The sequence below is a fragment of the Miniopterus natalensis genome, chromosome 16, assembly GCF_054644295.1.
Source record: "Miniopterus natalensis isolate mMinNat1 chromosome 16, mMinNat1.hap1, whole genome shotgun sequence".
Lineage (NCBI taxonomy): Eukaryota > Metazoa > Chordata > Mammalia > Chiroptera > Miniopteridae > Miniopterus > Miniopterus natalensis.
In genome coordinates this window covers 24172474-24185880 of record NC_142096.1, presented here as the reverse complement: position 1 = coordinate 24185880, position 13407 = coordinate 24172474, and positions in this window count along the sequence as shown.

Genomic DNA, 13407 nt, shown 5'->3' with positions numbered 1-13407 from the left:
CGGCCGGCGGCTCCTCCCGCGGAGCGCGCGGGGCGGCCGGGGAGAGCCGAGTGGGCGGCCCGCAGCGCGCCGGGAAGGCGCCCGCTCCGAGCGCAGGGCGCGGGGCCGAGCCGCAGGGCGGGTGGCCCCGCTCAGGCCCGCCGCGCCCCTCGGCGGAACCCAGCTCTGCTCCTCTGCCCCGAGGACGCCCGCGAAAGCCCCGGGTCCCCCCGCGTGTGCGCCAAGTTCCGGGGTCGCCGGTGGGTCCCGTCTGGAGGCTCGGACTCTCAGGTGTTTCCCGCTGCTCAGGCGGTCGGGCCGCTGCCCTGGGCTCGGGAGCCGCGTGGGCCGTGGGACCTGGGCCGGGTCGTGAAGGTGACTCCCCGTGTGCGGGGAGCGGGACCGCTGGACCCCCGGGGCTGGCCGGGTGGGCCTGTGGCTTGGTGTACACCGGCAACTCGGGGAAGTCCAGTAAGTATCCAACGACTAGGCTTCATTTAGCATTATTTCAAGTTTTCTACTTTATCATCAACCAAGTTTCGGCCTATGTGTGAATACAGTGGCCACAAATTGGCAGACCTTGCGTGCAGAGAAATTCCCTTTCCACTCTTCTTTTTCTTTCTACTAACTCTGCTTTTTCATTCCCATTCATCTCCCATTAATCAGAGGAGGGCACACATTACAACTCCTATTTAACTCTTATTCTTTAAATATAGAAGTTGCATTTTAGGGCCACTTAATTTGTCTCTTCCTTTTTTCCAGATACAATAAAGGAGGGCCAGCCCGCAGTGGCTGAGCTTCGGCCTGTGAACCAGGAGGTCACGGGTCCATTCGGGTGGCCGCGCACGTCCGGGTGGCAGGCTCCATCCCCAGTAGGGGGCGCGCAGGAGGCAGCTCGTCAATGACTGTCTCCTCATTGTTTTTCTCTCTCTCCCTCTCTCTGAAATCAATAAAAACATAGTTTAAAAATAAAAGGGAGAGAGAGGTACAGAAGGTGAATGGAGTACTAAGAATTGCATGATTCAATGGATGTGGAGTAAAGTGGTTAGGATTTTGAAGTTGAGGGGATTTTGGCCTGGAAACACTACTGCAATTCAAGTTTTATCAGATATCAATTGAAGATACACTCAACTATTTAAAGATTCCCATGCACATATCATGCTTCAGATTTTGAGGCCGTGATCTATACTTCAGATTATATGATTCTAGAGAATTTTCCACAAATCTATGAACAAGTAAACTTCCAAAGGTCATTAGAGGAAGTCGATTTATTGTGCCTTTCCAAAATTCAGGGGACGTTTTCTTATATCTCAAAGTGATATTTAAAAATTTTGCCCTGCAGCCCTGGCCCAGGTGGTTTAGTTGGAGCGTGCGCCAGTGCACCAAAAGGTTTTGGGGAATAGGTTTCAGGTTCAGTCCCAGGTGGGGGCATGTACAGGAGGCAACCAATCGATGTTTCTCACATTAATGTTGTTTTCTCTCCCCATTGTCCTCTCTCTCTAAAATAAATAGACATATCCTCAGGTGAGGATTAAAAAAATACAAATTAAAAATTTGCCCCATGGGTAAACATTCAAATATTCTTTTTTTTGTTTTAAATGTGTTTTTACTGATTTCAGAGAGAGGAAGGGAGAGGGAGAGAGAGGTAGAAACATCAATGATGAGGGCAAGTCATTGATCAGCTGCCTCCTGCACACCCCCTACTGGGGATCCAGCCTGCAAACTGGGCATGTGCCCCCACTGGGAATTGAACTATGACCTCCTGGTTTATGGGTTGATGCTCAGCCACTGAGCCACTCCACCAGTGCCAGAACATTAATTTTTAATATCAGTTAGCACTGCTTGGCCTTCTTAAAAAAAGAAGAAAGGGATGTGAATCCAGTACTTTTATACTTCAAAATATCATAAACCTACAGAACTTGCTAAACAAGGATGTTCAGTGGCATACGGAAACGGATATAAAGTACAGTAGATACAAATCAACATATTGCTGGTGGTCCTTCTTCCATTTTCACTGTGATCCATACACAAAGCAATCCACACAATACACAGAGAAGCTAAAGAAGTTCCTCCCTTGTAACAAAACAAATGATCGGTGTGTCTCTTAATTAAAGCCATATTCACAGTGCTGAAAACTTCCTCAGCCAAAAGGACGTTTTGTGTCAAAGTCCAAACAAAATGACATCATTCTTGTTTTAGAGACAAATACCTGGCTATCACCACATTTATTATTTTCTTCTTTTTTCTTTGTTTCTTTTTGAAGAACAAACATCTGGGAACCATTATATTTCCATGATAAACTTGTCCTGCTGTGAAGAAAACACAACACTGCCACCACGAATATTTGAAAACAAAGTGGATGAACTACGTTCAGCTGGTACACAGTTGGGTATTTTGCCTTTATAATCTGCGAGCTGCAATTTACTAGCTTGACTTCTCAGAATACTAGAGGGTGTAAACATATTCACAAACTATTAAAGGGCCTTTTCACTTAGAATTCATTTTAAAGGAGCATTTTAAGGCTGACCACCTTGATTAATCATACCTATAGATACAGATCATATCTCTATTTTCCATTATGTTTCCAATTCAAGTTGATACTGTAAAAGTTGTTGAATGTTCGCCTAAATGTCTAGTTGATGTTTATGCCTTCATAAGATTTTGTGAAAATAAAATTTTAAAATAAAGTTTTTTGCTAGACTATGGGATCCAATATTTTGTTTGGAAATATGGTTCTGTCTATGCAGGTAAAGCAAACATTTTGTTCATCTATTTTATCTATAATGCAGAGACTATGAGCACAAGTTTTGAAATTGGACAGGCTCAGGTTTATGTTCTGGCTCTATCACTTTCTTCTCTGGGCAAATTATTTCACCTCTATGAGCATTCATTTTATCAGTAATATGAGGATGATAATAGTACTTTTATCTCCTCAGTAACACAGAGGTAATAATAGTGCTTGTCTCATGAAATCGCTATGAGGATCAAATGACCTTAGCAGAATACATGGAACATAACAACAATTGACTGCTATTATCACCACCATTATTAGCTCTAACACAGATATATAAATGCTAATATTTTATATTTCATCTGTACTAGTATAAAGAATGGTCAAATTTTAGAGTTTTGTGTGTGTGTTTTTGTAGAAGTTCTAAAACTAACAGGAAAAATCATAAAAGAAATATTAAGATACAGTTATGTTCAGAATTTTAGAAAATTGGACTGGCAATACTGTTTACCCAAGCATTAAAAACACACAGACGCGGAAAACCTACCCACCCAGGTAATACAGTGTTTTTTCTAAAGATGATATATCACAATTAGATGAGTACTTGGTTTTTCCACCCTCTTTTCAAAACGGAAAATCTCTCTAAAATGGTGCCCAATATAGAACCATCAAGACTTTTTTATATCATAACAAAGTTCTCTGTTGTTTGTAGTTCCTTTATTATAGCTTTGGAAGAGTTGAAGGGCATCACAATACAAGAAATATCACTTCCTTAAGGGAGAAAAATTGATAAAATGGCAATTGCAGGACCTGAATGATCTATTCATGTAAGTCAGCTGCTGGTGGAAGTGAGGGCTGGTATTCATTAGATTATTTGTTTTACAGCAGATAAATTGCTAAGACTAGAGAGGTAAGAGTAACGCTACCAATTACGTGATTACAAAAGTAAAGATGTTTTTGATTCATACTATTTGCACTGCTTTTACAGCCTCTCTTCCTTCACTCTACTAAAGACTTATCTACGTAAGTGGGTCAGACATGAAGAGTTGTTGCTATAGTTTCCAGCTATGTTTATCCGTTGATATAACAATTGCAGCATCTCACAACTTCAAAAATAAGAAAACCATTTTTAGGCGTCCCATGCACAAAAGTTCACTGCTTCAATTCCCAGTCAGGGAATATGCCTGGGTTTGGGGGCACGTGCAGGAGGCAGCTAGCTGATCAATGTTTCACTCTCACATCGATGTTTCTCTCTCTCTCTCCCTCTCCCTTTTTCTAAAAAGCAATAAAAATTATTTTTTTAAAAAAGAAGAAAACCATTTTTATTGGGAAGGTACTTTAAGGCACAGTCCTAGCCATGAATTGGCTCAGAAAAATAACAAGAAAAAGCTGCTGTAAAATAAGTAAGAATAGGAGAATTAAACTGTCCAATTTATTGAATTTTCTGAACAAAAACAATTTAATAAAACACAAAGTAACCCAAGGTATAGTTAGAAAAAGACAGTCACAGGAACTGAAACTGAGGCAGTTTATTCTGCCTTAGCACAGAGCAGAATTAACTTGTTTGCTTGATCTAGAAAATGGTTCAGAGAGTGCTCATTTTGTATGTTTGGGGTGGGAGTAGCCCAAAGTTCAGCATCTTTTTTGGGCCAAACTAACCATGTTCAAACTCAAAACTGAAATGCCTGAAGTTCAAGTGTGTTCTGTAATAAAGGGAAAACTATTTTAAAGCAAGACTACACTCACTAGGGTCAAATATAAGGCATTTCATATCACAGGCCTTTCTCACTTTCTATATTAGACTCATGAAAAAAACCAAGGGGAAGTGTTAGGTCAGAACTCTCAAACTGCTAGCATCAGCTTTTTGATTTTAAAAAAAATTGCTAGAAATTACTTTAAGTTTTGTTAAGACCATTAATTATCTGAAGTAAAACTATTATCCTTCTCTATTAAGGAAATCCAATCTAGTTGTTATGAGTATTGAGAACAAAATAAAAATCCCTCCCCCTTTTTTTCTGCCTCTTGTTTGGATAGTCTATTACATATATAAACTATATCTTTTAATAGGTGACAATAACATTTACATAAGTCGTGTCAGCAGTTACTGTGTTCCTCAGAGAATCATATTAGGCCTCTGAGCTCAAACCTACAAGGTGAACTTTGAAGATAATAATTATTTTTGTTGCTTATCAGTAGGAAATAATAGCTTTTCTTAAACACTAGTCATTTGATGACTCAGTTATTTACTGTCAATTATGTGCAATTAATGATTAAACCCATTTCAAATGCAAAGGCTCTGGCTTAAAGAGGTTTGTTGCTGTTATTTCCTCAACTAAATCTCTAAGGAATCTGTGTCTGGCTCAACCAGATGTGTCAAAGACTTAAATAGACTTTAAGGGATTATAGCTCTTTACATACCGGAAGACCCTTACATTCCCTAGGTTTTCTAGAATAAACAACCTCAGTTCTTTAAATATTTCTCACACCTCTTTTTTAATGTTTTATGACTCTCATACAATTCTTTCCAAATTCTCCACTTTTTTGTTAGATAAGATGTCCACAATGAAACCTGGAACTCTATAAAGGATCATGTGCTTAGAATAGTGAGAGCATTCTCTCGCAGCTCTTCTATTTGAACTCCTACACTGCAACTTAGAATTATTCTTACATTTAAAATTGTATTTCATCATTATTCGATTTTAAAATGTAAACTCTAAATGCTTGTTTAGCCTACTTATGTTCCTTGAATTATATTTAAGAGATGGCTTTGATTATCCTATTGCCTCTGCACCTATTTTATAGAAACTGCATTTTTCCTTGGTGACTTTGAATTTCATCATATTTGTTAAGACAAAAACCATGCAAAGTGGAGGTGTGCACATACAGTGGTGCTCAAAACAACCTACTATAGTTCAGAAAGAAAAGATCCCAAAGTCTATTCGTTTTACCTAGAAAGAAAGAAATTAAGCTCTATTGTTGAACATTCATATTGACACTTCTCTGCTTCTATAGCCCTTTGTCTTCATACATCATACATGTAGTCAGTCATCCATATGCTGTGTGAGTTGTCCTGAGAAGGCTGTGCTTTCTGCTTGCTCTCCTTCATCGAACATCAGTGTAGTGCAGTTTTATGCAGTATAGGGGGTCATTGATGTGGTTAATTTTGTCAAAACAAATCCTTTCAATAGAATCTATATAATACTTTGTACTGGCATGAGGAGTAAATCATGGAAACTCTTTACCTTCTATCAAAATATTCAAGATATTTAGGCTTAAAAGCATTGTTCCTGGACACACACTGCCTGGTTCTGCCATCATCAGCCATGTAACCCTGGGCAAATTATTTAACATCTCTGTGGTTCAGTTTCCTCATCTGTAAAATGAAAAGCATAATTGTATCTACTACGCTGTGTTGTTCTGAGGACGGAGTGAGTTAATATATAAAAATTACCACCAAAATAAGCACTATATAAGCACTTGTTATTACTACTTAAAAGAATACTTAAATATCAAGATAAATGATGCATTTTCCTCTGACAGAAATACAAGGGATCTAACTTTCCCTACCTTTCCTGTGAGCAGTACTTTCCTTTCAAGGTAGAGCTTTAGCAATGAATGAGAAAGTAACTCCATTCACCCTCCCCTTTAAGTGTATGTGTGTTTTGAAAGAAATGCTTTTGGACAGAATGTTTTGAAAAGGATGTTTGGAAATATTTCCATCAGTATGTAATTTTGTTGCACAAAAATGTGTGTGTGCTCTATTAAAACTCTAATGCACACACACTTAAACATTTTGGAAACACAATTTTCTATTTGTTTAAATATTCTCCAAGTAATAAATTTCAGTGTGTCTTAAACTAACCTGTTGAAAAGGTTAAAAATGCAATGCCTTTACATTAATTTGCAAGAATCTTTGATAGACAGCACAGAATATGGAAATTTACAGTCAAATTTCAACAAAAACCTTTGCCGAACTGGTTGATGGGATTGAAAAAGAAAATGAGCACCTGAATAGCTATAGCCAACAATGCGTTCCTTCAATTTAAAATAACTATCTTTTTGAAATATCTTCTCCAGCTATGACAGCTATTAAAATGTAGCCTAAGAATAAACTAAACTTAGAATGCAATCTTTGAATTACTATGATAAACAAAGATTTTTAAAAAGTTATAATGTACCAGGTAATAAAGCATCAAGTGAAAGCTAAAAGGCTCTTATACTATTAATAAAATATCTCATTAAATTATTTTAAATATATTGGTTATTTCATATTTTTAATTTGGGGTTTCTATTGTACAATACATACATATATTAGTATCAGCTGTCGCAAATACATAATTTATACGTGGGTGTGCATGCTGAAACATTTTTAAGGATGGGGTACATATTCAAAAAGCAAGATGTTAGTAAACTTCTACTATTTCTATTCCTTGGTGTGGTGTCATCTAAGAATTTAATGGCTTTTGTTCTCTTTCCCCTTCATTCAATAAGTATTTGTTGAGTACCGAGTGTGTCCCAGGTATTGGGCTAGGCTCAGAGAGAGAGAAATTAAAAATATACTCTCCACCCACAAACAGTAGTCTACATCGTTTATGAAACATATAATAAGGAACTATTCCCAGGACTGAACGCCACAGAATCACCTGCTCTCAGCTTCTTCCCCCTACCTCCACTCCCAGGCCTTTACACAGATAATGATCTGCTGTGGACTGGGATTTGAATTTGAAACTGGTCATTTGAACACCCACTTAGTTTCATGTAGTTTAAACAAACCATTTATTACTATTTTCTCCTCTAGATATCTGCAAGATGCTTTTAATGTAATTCGTGGATATAAATATTTCTACTTCGGCAAACATTTCCTCTGCAAAGCACTGAGTTAAGACAGAGGGAAGGTTCAAGGCACAAAGATGTACTGCGCTTCCGAGGAGATTTTGTATCCATGCTAGAACACGAGAAAATGAGAAATGAGAAAAACACCTTAATTTTCTCCTTATGCTATGTGGCTTGCTTTCAGTACTGAATGTATTCCTCAGTACATTGCCTTTTCAACTATCTTACCCCGTTTGTCTTGTACTGTGTTTCTTCAAGCTTTGCATCATACTATTTGAAAGTTTTACAGGCATATTTATTTGGCTTCAACCACCTCTGTCAAATTTCACCTCGTCACTTGTAATTTCAACCCATGACTGGGATAAATTATTTTTAATTGCTACTTACTTGCATAGGATAACCATCACATGAAGAACAGGTAGAGGAAAGTACTACTGGAAACCAAGCTCATAGAAATTAAAATTCCCTGCCTGCCTAAAATAGAATTATATACAATTTCCCTAAATAGCAAGAAAACTTGGTGATTTAAGGTATTCAAGGCAAGACCCAAGGCCACGTGACTTCCAGGGGTCCCATTTACTTTTACACTCTGCAAATAAGCAAAGTTAAAGCTCACAGTCTTTGGAGGAACCTATATCCCTTTGACTTTTCAAAATCAGTACTAACAGTTCAGAAGCATGGGGCATAGTAAGAAAAGTCAAAATTAGTTACAACAGTTAGTGATAATATAAAATTCAATTCAGAAAAACATAAGCAGCACATTAAGGCAACAAAAAACCAGTATCTTTATTTGAACTGATACATACTTCTCGGGCTATCCCTCCCACAGAAAAATCCAATTTTACTATGATAATCATTTCCTTAGAAAATCAAAAGAAAAATACACTTTGAACAAATTTCAGTATAGTGTAGTGATTGAGAGCGTGGCTTTAGAGGAAGACAGCCCTGGGTTTGAATCTTGCTCCGTTGCTGACCAGCTCTGGACCCAGGCATATTTCCTAACTCCCCAGCCTCAGTTTTCTCTTTTGTAAAAGTAGCTCCTGCCTCATGGGACTGCTGAGTATTAAGGGAGATAATCGCACAGTAAGAACACAATATATGGTAAAATTTAAATTATACATACATAATATCTATAAATTACATATATAAAGAACATGCTCATTATGATAGGCAGAATGATGGTCCCCCAAAGAAGTACACATTCTAGTCCTTAGAACCCGTGAATAGTTACATTACATGGTAAAGAACTAGGGTTGCATGGACATGGGTGAACCTTGAGGGCATTATGCTAAGTAAAATGTAAGACAGAGAAAGACAAATATCTTATGTGAAATTAAAAAAAAAAAAATCAAAGCAAAAATCACGTCATAGATACAGAGAGCAGATTAGTGATTGCCATGGGGGGGGGGAGTATGAAATGGGTGAAAGGGGTCAAAAGGTACAAACTTTCAGTTACAAAGTAAGTAAGTCATGAGATGTAATGTTCAGCATGGTGACTGTAGTTAACAATACTGTACTGTATAGTTGAAATTTGCTAGGAGAGTAGATCTTAAAATTTCTCATTGCAAGAAAAAAATTTATAATTATGCACGGTGATGGATGTTAACTGGACTTATTGTGGTGATCACCTCACAAAATACACAGATATGGAATCATTTGTTGTACAACTAAAAATAACCCTACCCAGGTCACACAGCAGGAAAGTGGCAGAGCTGCATCCATAGGATTTGAAACCTATGATCTTCCTAGAGCACCACAGAGCATCTCCAATGTCAATGGGTGGTGCTGGGTGAAAGGCATCAAAGGCCAGCTGTAGAAGAGTTTACAAATTCAAATGCCTGAAGTACCAGGGAGGCACCACAGATACTGAGTGTCAGAGCAGGTGAAAGTGAGATGATAAATGGCAAATGACAATTAGTCTTCATGAGTGGCAAGAGGTGTGTGATCTCTCTAAAGGGAACTCCTGACAGCTGCTATCAGCTGATTGTTGCTGTGTAAGATCATGGCCCTGATGTTGGTATATTAATTTTTCAATACAAGCTGGCAATATACATTTTAATGTGAAATGGCATAATTTCAAAATGCTAGGAACAAATCCAGATTTTCTTAAAACATTGCAGGCTAAATAAGCCATAGCTATCAGGTAAACCTGCCCCATGGGCTGCCAGTTTGAGACCCTAAGGATCAATACTGACCCAGGGAGAGGTCCGTAGTCATGGGAAAAGAGAAGTCGTGGGTGGATTGGACTGGATTTTGATTGAGCTCCTTGAGTGAAGAGGTGCCCTAATTTTGAACAAGGGAGGCTTGTTCTAGGGCAGTGAGGCACATCAGAGAGGGGATATGACTCAACTTTTTCACAGAAGCTTATTAAAGAGACCTGGATAACCAATAATCAAAGCAATTCTACACACATTAATCCATGGGGAGGGGGTGGAAGCAGAAGAGGGCATAGAGGGGGTAAGTGGTGATGGAAAAAATAAAATTAATATTAAAAAAATAAATAAACATATTAACCCATGTGCCATTTTTCCCTTTCCTCTTTGCTAATGCATAAGCACTTTATTGATAGATATGCTTATCTGCCATATTCCAATATGCAATAATTAGTAGCCAGATTATGTTAGTTATTTTAATAGAAAACAGCTTAGTTAATAATGTGAATTCAATGATATGTATAAGTTAACTATAGTCATGTCCCAAATAACGACATTTTGGTCCAAGATGGACCACATATACCATGGTGATCCCATAAGATCATAATGGAGCTGGTGTCCATAATTATCACCTAGTGACATAGTAGCCATTATAACATTACTCACATGTTTGTAGTGATGCTCGTGTAAACAAACCTACTGCGCTGTCAGTCGTGTAAAAGTACAGCACATACAATTACAATAGTAGACTATACCATCTAGGTTTGTGTACATGTACTCCATGACATTCACACAACAACGAAATGGCCTATCGACACATTTCTCAGAATGTATCCTTGTGTTAAGCAGCATGTGGCTGTTCTGTAGAGTCAGAAGAAATGGTATAAAACTGTGAATACATTTATTCAAAATAATATAATATCAAAATCAGAAAACTGCAGTTAAAACTTACTGATACGCATCTGAAGTAGAAAGCTCTGATCTGAGAACACAGTTGCAGGAAACACCAAGGGGTGTGCTGATGTAGGAGACTGCAAGTTAAATAGTAGACATCATCTTCACGATTGTGACTTTCTCCCATCAGAGCTCAGCAGCCCTGGTACAGCCATGGAGGCAGACAGCTGGACTGAACCCGGGTTGGGAAGGCTCAAGAGAATGACAGTGGAGCAGAGGAAGAGAACCTGAGTGAAGGCCGTGACATTTACACTTGATAAGGAAAGGAGGAGGTGACAGGCAGAAAGTCAAGGTCAAGGGCACGGGGGACTTAAACAGTTATAAAGTGAGGTTAACAAAAAGTTACTACATATGCTATTATAATATTTTACATTTTAAAGTATATTAGAATTTTCAAAGCATTTTAAAAGGTACACTTTGTTGTTGTTTTTTTATTTATCTTTATTGTTGAAAGTATTACAGATGTCCCCTTTTTTCCCCATTGACCCCTTCTACCCCACACTCACAGTCAGCCCCAGGCCTGCATCACACTATTGTCTGTGTCTATGGGTTATGCATATAAATCCTTTGGTTAATCTCTCCCCACCCACCCATCCCTGCCTTCTCTCTGAGATTCATCAGTCTGTTCCATGCTCCAGTGTCACTGAATCTATTTTGTTCATCAGTTTATTATGTTCTTTAGAATCCACATATAAGTGAGATCATGTGATGTTTGTCTTTCTCTGACTGGCTTATTTCACTTAGCATAACACTCTCCAAGTCCATCCATATTGTCCCAAAGGGTAAGAGATTCTTCTTCTTCACAGCTGCATAGTATTCCCTGGTATAAATGTCCCACAACTTTTTTATCCACTCATCTACTGATGGGCACTTGGGCTGTTCCCAGATCTTAGCTATTGTAAATTGTGCAGCTATGAATATAGGGGTGCACATATTCTTTCTGATTAGTGTTTCAAGAGTCTTAGGATATATTCCTAGAAGTGGGATCACTAGGTCAAAAGGTACACTTTATTTTTTAGAGCAGTTTTAGGTTCACAGAAAATTTGAGCAGAAATACAGAGTTCCCATATACCCCGGTCCTCACGCATGCACAACCTCCCCTACTACTGACATCTCCCATCATAGTGGTATATTTGTTACAATTAGTGAGTCTACATTGATACATCATTATCATCCAAAGACCATAGTTTACATTAGAGTTAACTCTTAGCACTGTATATTCTATGGGTTTAGACTTTAATGACATGCATCCATTACAGCATCATACAGAATAGTGTCACTGCCCTAAAAATCCTCTGTGCTCTGTCTGTTCTTCCCTCCCATCCTGATAACCCCTGGCGACCACTGATCTTTTTACTGTATCCAAAGTTTTGCCTTTTCCAGAATGTCACGTAATTGGAATCATACAGTATATATAACCTTTTCAGACTGACTTTCATTAGTAATATGCATTTAAGACCCCCACACCTTTTCATGGCTTAAAAGCTCATTTATTTTTAGCATTGAATAATCTTCTATTGTATGGGTGTATCATAGTTTATCCATTCACCTACCGAAAGATATCTTGGTTGCTTCCAAGTGTTGGCTCTTGTAAATAAAGCTGCTATAAACTCCACGTGCAGGTTTTTATGTGGCAATGCGTTTTTACCTTCACAGTGTGAATATAGAGCATATTTTAAAAACTGCATCCGAACAAGCCAAATACAGCACACCAAATCAAAGCACTTATCAATGTGATTGGGAGTTTATCCTTCAAATACACAATGCAACAATAAAAGCTAAAACATTATGATATTAGGAATAAAAGACTCTAAATTGTTATTTCTACTACTATTTTGAGGAATTAGCTCTTATTTTGTCATTTCTCCCAATCTTCCCTGCCCCTCCTCAACCCTTAAGACAGCGTAATATAGCAGATCAATGGATGCTGCAGCCAGGCGGTTTATGTTTGTTTCTGTTTGAATGTGAGGCTCTGACACGCGCTCCATGACTTAAAGCAAGTTATTTAACATCTTTGTGTCTCTTCTTCCTCATCTGTATAATAGGGATATTTATTTATTTTTTAAAATATATCTTTACTGATTTCAGAGAGAGGAAGGGAGAGGGAGAGAGAGAGACAGGAACATCAATGATGAGAGAGTCATTGATCGGCTGCCTCCTGCACCCCCCCCCCCCACTGGGATGGAGCCCGCAACCTGGGCATGTGCTCTGACTGGGAATTGAACCTTGATCTCCTGGATCCTAGATTGACACTCAACCACTGAGCTATGCCGGCCGGGCAAAATAGGGATTTTTAATAGTGCTTACCTCCTGGATTAACTGAGTTTATATCCATAAACTCTTAGAATAATACCTGGCACATAAGTGTTTGTCAAATAAAATGAATATTGTGTACATGGATCTCTTATGTGAATGCTGTTAGCACAGGCCTGCGCACAATTCTGATCAGGTCTACTAATTCATTTTTTTCCTACTTACAAGCCTGTTAACTTTTTCACAGATGTTGGAAGAAAAGAGACAATCTGAGTCAGAGAAAAATAACTTTGTTACTCATAGTACAACATAAGAAGCATGCATATCAGAATGCTTGCATCAATCCCTCTTGCCCCCAAGTTCCATGGGGGTGACGTGAAGGGGCCAAATAGATGCCACACATGCAGTGGTAAAACTGAGCTTGGGGGAAACCAGTGCTTTTCTAGTAGGCAAACTAAGCCTGCCCTGTCCCAGAGGGAGATGTTACTTATTCCCTCAAAATTG